At 51.8% G+C, this 5,666-nt stretch overlaps 1 long non-coding RNA gene across 1 annotated transcript; it reads right to left on the reverse strand.

Moving 5' to 3' along the window:
• Positions 1 to 343: 343 nt before the first annotated feature.
• On the reverse strand, positions 344 to 4,840 carry LOC139241198 (uncharacterized). The gene is made up of 2 exons (XR_011588814.1): positions 4,713 to 4,840; positions 344 to 1,910 (listed from the first exon to the last, which is right to left on the reverse strand). It is a non-coding gene; the product is annotated as an uncharacterized lncRNA (long non-coding RNA).
• Positions 4,841 to 5,666: the final 826 nt, after the last annotated feature.

Raw genomic sequence — 5,666 nt, forward strand, 5'->3', positions numbered from 1 at the left:
TGTTCCATCAAACACTCCCCGGGCAGGTACAGCACGGGATACAGAGTAAACTTCTTCTACACTGTCCCATCAAACACTCCCAGGGCAGGTATTGCACAGGGTTAGATACAGAATAAAGTTCCCTCTACACTGTCCCATCAAACACTCCCCGGGCAGGTACAGCACAGGATAGATACAGAGTAAAGTTCCATCAAAAGGTAATTGATTGGCAGTAAAGCGCGTTTGGACATCCTGAGGTGGTGAAACTCTTCCTTTAACAAAGGAGAAAAGGCTCAAAAATGGAAGAGTCAGTAACTGGACAATTAGTCTCCTCTTGGAGACATCAAGGAATCGACTCACTGTATGTAGGTAACAAAGCTGATTTATTGGACAGTTGTTTGACAGAGGTTGTAGAAAAGATTTACGAGAATGCTTCCAGGGATGAGAGACTTCAGTTACATGGATAGACTGGAGAAGCTGGGGTTGTTCTCCTTCGAGCAGAGAAGGTTGAGAGGAGATTTGATCGAGGTGTTCAAGATCATGAGGGGTCCGGACAGAGTAGACAGAGAAACTGTTCCCATTGGTGGAAGGGTTGAGAACCAGAGAACACAGATTTAAGGCGATTGGCAGAAGAACCAAAGATGACATGAGGAAAAACGTTTTTGCGCAGCGAGTGGTTAGGATCTGGAATGCACGGCTTGAGAGAGTGGTGGAGGCAGCTTCAATTGTGGCTTTCAAAAAGGAATTGGATAATACTCAAAGGTAAACATTTGCAGGTCTATGGGGTAAGGGCGGGGGAGTGGGGCTGGCTGAAGTGCTCTTGCAGAGAGCCAGCACAGGCTCGACGGGCCGAAAGGTCTCCTTCTGTGCTGTAACAATTCTATGATTCGATGAAATCCAGAAAATTAAATACCAGCCCAGTTATAGGGATTCATTACATCAGTAACAATAAAACCCAACTGTCAGAGTGAACATGGTTCAGTCGGGATGTGATTAACAGCAAAATCCAACCGCTGCAGTCACTTGTGAACTCGTTGGTGTGTCAGCAGGTTCAATGACCGAGTGAATCCCTTCCCACACTCAAGAGCAGGTGAACGGCCTCTCTCTAGTGTGAACTCGTTGGTGTCTCAGCAGATGGGATGACCGAGTGAATCCCTTCCCGCACACGGAGCAGGTGAATGAACTGTCCCCAGTGTGAACTCGCTGATATGTCAGCATATCATTTCTGCTTTTAAAATTCTTTTCGCAGTGAGAACATTTAAATGGTCTCTTGTTGGTGTGAACACGTTGGTGTACAGTGAGCTGGGAATGAACGAGTGAATCCCATCCTACACACGGAACAGGTAAAAGGTCTCTCCCCGGTGTGAACTCGTTGGTGTTCAGTGAGGGTGAATGAACGAGTGAATCCCTTACCACACACAGAGCAGATGAACGGCATCTCTCCAGTGTGAACTCGCTTGTGTTCAGTGAGGGTGGATGAACAAATGAATCCCTTCCCGCACTCAGAGCAGGTGAACGGCCTCTCCCCGGTGTGACTGCGTCGATGAGTTTCCAACAGGGACGGGTAATTGAATCCCTTCCCACAGTCCCCACGGTTTCTTCGTGGTGCCGGTCGGTGTCCTTGTGTCTCTCCAAGTTGGATGATCAGTTGATGCCTCGTCCACACACACAACACGTGTACGGTTTCTCCCCGCTGTGAATGGTGCGATGTTTTTCAGGCTGTGTAACTGGTTAAAGCTCTTTCCACAGTCAGTGCACTGGAACACTCTCACTCGGGTGTGTGTGTTTCGGTGCTTTTCAAGTCTCACTGATGTTTGAAATCTTTTCTCACAGACAGAACATCAGGTTCTGATAAATCGAGTGACTCTATCAGATCTTGACATCAGGATTGGTTCGAGTTTCCCATCTGCAAATCCTCCCTTTATAATAACCTTTAAAAGGAATTTACAAAGGTTAGCACTAGAAGTGCAGGATAGAAATTGAGGACAGATAATTCTAGCTCTATGGAATTCTTTCCTCTCGTTCCCCAAAGCTGTAAATCCCCGTCCCACACACCCTCCCTGAGCTGAAATCCAAACCCATCACACCATCTCCAACATTTCTTTCCTGCACTCCTAATTTTCTCACTCCCTCTGCTCTGGTTGCGTTCAGTTCTTCACTCGCTATGCGCAGTGAGAATAAAGTCAATGAGGCAACCATTTTCTCTCCTGGTCACTGGGACCCTGAAGCCCCGCCCACTTTCTTCCTGCATCAAGAAAATCGCGCATTCGCCGTGATCCCGCCCTGTCTAAAATGGCGGCCAGTGACCCGACTCCCTCGGGCCTGTCCCCACGGTGCACACACGGGGCCTGGGGGCTTCTATGCAGGGCCTGAGGCCTTCACCGGGGGATTATAAAGATTCTCGGCCCACCCAGGGGTCCAATTCCTCCCCTGTGCCCACAATCTGCAGTGGAGCCAGTGAGTTTCACAGATGGGGAGAGAATAAAGAGAACTCCCGCCCCGAGCGGAGCTTCTTCAGTTTGGCGGAGCGGGCTCGAGGGACACGGCCTGATTGACGGGAGCTTCAGACCAATGGGGAGCGAGCTGGCGGTGGGTCCTCCAACCAATCGGGGAGCCCGAGGGGCGGGACTTGCTCCGCTGATTGTCTGAGCCGCGGGGCATGACTTTGTGCAGTCCCGTGTTCAGGGCCTGGGGCCAGGGGAGGCTGTGGGCCTTTATTGGACACAAGGCTCTGGGGCTCACAACCCACTGGCTCACATTTTAATGCAGACTTTTAAATTCATCAATAAAAGGGACAGGATCTCTAATTGTTGTGGGACAGTTCCTGGGACAGTCTGTATCTCCCCCTTTCCTCCACATAGGGGGTTGTGGTAGTTAAAGGGACAGCGATTCTCCTTGTTCTGCCAGTTTGTAATTAACTTTTTCCCAGATTACAGACTTGAGGCGTTTACCAATAACTCGAGTCTTGGTTTTGAACTTTGCAAAGTGGTCACCCAATCTATGCTTGGTCTCCCCAATGTAGAGGGGACCACATCGTGAGCAGCGAATACAGTATACTAAATTGAAAGAACAAGTAAATCGCTGTTTCACCTGGAAGGAGTATTTGGGGCCCTGGATAGTGGGAAGGGAGGAGGTAAAAGGGAAGGTGTTGCATGTCCTGCACTTGTAGTTAGGCGCTGTGGGAAGGGGAGGGGTGCTGGGGGTGACAGCAGAATGGACCAGGGTGTCGCAGAGGGAGCAGTCCCTTTGGAATGCCGAGAGGGGAGGGGAAGATGCGATTGGTGGTGGGATCACGCTGGAGGTGGCGGAAATGATGGAGGATGATCCGTTGAAGGTGGAGACTGGTGGGGTGAAAGGTGAGGACAAGGGGAACCCGGTCATGGTTCTAAGAGAGAGGGGAAGGGGTGAGAGCAGAGGTGTGGGAAATAGAATGGACACGGTCGAGGGCCATGTTAACCACGGCGGAGGGGAATCCTCTGCTAAGGAAAAAGGAAGACATGTCAGGGGACTTATAGTGGATACTGGTCGAAAGCCTATCCCCAGAGATGGAGACGATGTCAGGGAAGGAAAAGGTTGTTGAGGGCACATGTGAAAGTGAGGGAAGGGTGGAAATTTGATGCAAAGTGAATTAAATTTTCAAGTTCAGGGCAAGAGCAGGAAACTGCACTGATACTGTCATCATGTAATGGAAAAAGAGGCGAGGGAGGTAAGAAAGAGGTAAGTCCACTTCCTCCCACCCTGCATCCTGTAAGGACTCCATTCCATTCTCCCAGTTTCTCCGTCGCATCTGCTCTAACGACGCCACCTTTCACACTAGTGCCTCTGACACATCTTTCTTTTTCCTCAACAGAGGATTCCCCTCCGCCATGGTTAACATAGCCCTCGATTGTGTCCGTTCTATTTCCCACACCTCTGCTCTCGCCCCTTCCCAAAAACCATGACAGGGTTCCCCTTGTCCTCACCTTTCACCCCACCAGTCTCCACCTTCAACGGATCATCCTCCATCATTTCCACCACCTCCAGCGTGATCCCACCACCAATCACATCTTCCCCTCCCCTCCCAGCATACTAAAGGGACCTCTCCCTCCACAGCACCCCCTCTCCGTCCCACGCCACCTTCCCGTGCAAGCGCAGGAGATGCAGCATCTGCCCTTTTACGTTCTCCCTTCCCACTATCCAGGGCGCTAAATACTTATTTCAGTTTAGTATACTGTATTCGCTGCTCACGATGTGGTCTCCTCTACATTGGGGAGACCAAGCGTAGATTGGGTGACCGTATTGCTAAACACCTCCGTTCAGTCCATTAGTGTGACCCTGAGCTTCCCTTTAATTCCCCACTCGCACTCTGACCTCTCCGTCCTCGGCCTCCTGCACCGTTCCAACACAAGCTCGAGGAACAGCACCTCATCTTTCCTTTAGGCACTTTACAGCCTCCTGCACTCAACATCAAGTTCAACAATTTCAGAGTGTAAGCGCTGCCAATCTCTGGCTCCCTCTCTCTCCCTCCCTCACTGTGTTTTTCTCCTTGTGTCTAATGGCCGCTGGTCATTATCCCACCATTCACACCCGATCCTGACTAATGTTTTTCTAACTCCTGCCATTACCATTTGAATTCGGCCTATCCTCCCTTTTGTCTCTCTAATCTCTCCTGCCTTCCCCCCTATCACAGACCTCCCCCTTTCAGTGCTCCTTCACGATCTGTCCTTTCCCAACACTCTCCAGTTGTGACCAACCATTAACTCTGTTGCTGCCCGCAGATGCTGCCTCAACCGCGGACACTTCCAGCATCTTCTGTTTGTGTCGTCACAGACACTTTCCCTTCAGCACCGCGCGCCCTGCATTGTTCGCCCATTGACTGATTGCTGCCCCGGCCCTGGCCCCGCCCCCGCCGCTGATTGGCGCGGAGCAGCGCGCGCTGGGTGGGCTGGTGCCCCGCGCCGCCTCGCCATTGGCTGCGGGCTGAGTGTTGCGCGCGGGCGGTTTGTTGGAGGCTCCGCTCGCGGCTTTTGAGGTCGGTGGCCCGGGGCGGTGTTGTGCGCAGGCGCGGGGCCAGCCTCTTGTAGCAGATTATCGGCGGACGTCGCGGAGGATGGAGGAGCGGCACGGGCAACGCGTCCATCCTCCCTGCGGACTCACGGCGTGGACAGGGCTTGGTTACCATCGGAAGGTTGCGGGGAGTTCGGCCGCCATCTTTGGGCAGTAGGGAGCGACAGGGGCGCGGCTTCCTAGACGTCACAATGCTTTCCATGATTCCGCTGCAGGCAGGGAGCATGCGCGGCGGCCATCTTACTGCAGGATGGGGACCAGTGACATGAATACATGAGAACATAAGAAATAGGAGATCAGTCGGCCATTTGGCCCCTCGGGCCTGCCGCCATTCAATAAGATGATGGCTGCAGCATCTGGGGTGGTTCTCCTTGGAGCAGTGAAGGTGCAGGGCAGGTTTAAACATAGCAACATAGAAAATAGGTGCAGGAGTAGGCCATTCCGCCCTTCGAGCCTGCATTGCCATTCAATAAGTTCATGGCTGAACATGCAACTTCAGTACCCCCTTCCTGCTTTCTCGCCATACCCCTTGATCCCCCTAGTAGTAAGGAATTCATCTAACTCCCTTTTGAATATATTTAGTGAATTGGCCTCAACAACTTTCTGTGGTAGAGAATTCTCTGGATGAAGAAGTTTCTCCT

Source organism: Pristiophorus japonicus (genome assembly GCF_044704955.1).
Source record: "Pristiophorus japonicus isolate sPriJap1 chromosome 24 unlocalized genomic scaffold, sPriJap1.hap1 SUPER_24_unloc_1, whole genome shotgun sequence".
NCBI classification, from domain to species: domain Eukaryota; kingdom Metazoa; phylum Chordata; class Chondrichthyes; family Pristiophoridae; genus Pristiophorus; species Pristiophorus japonicus.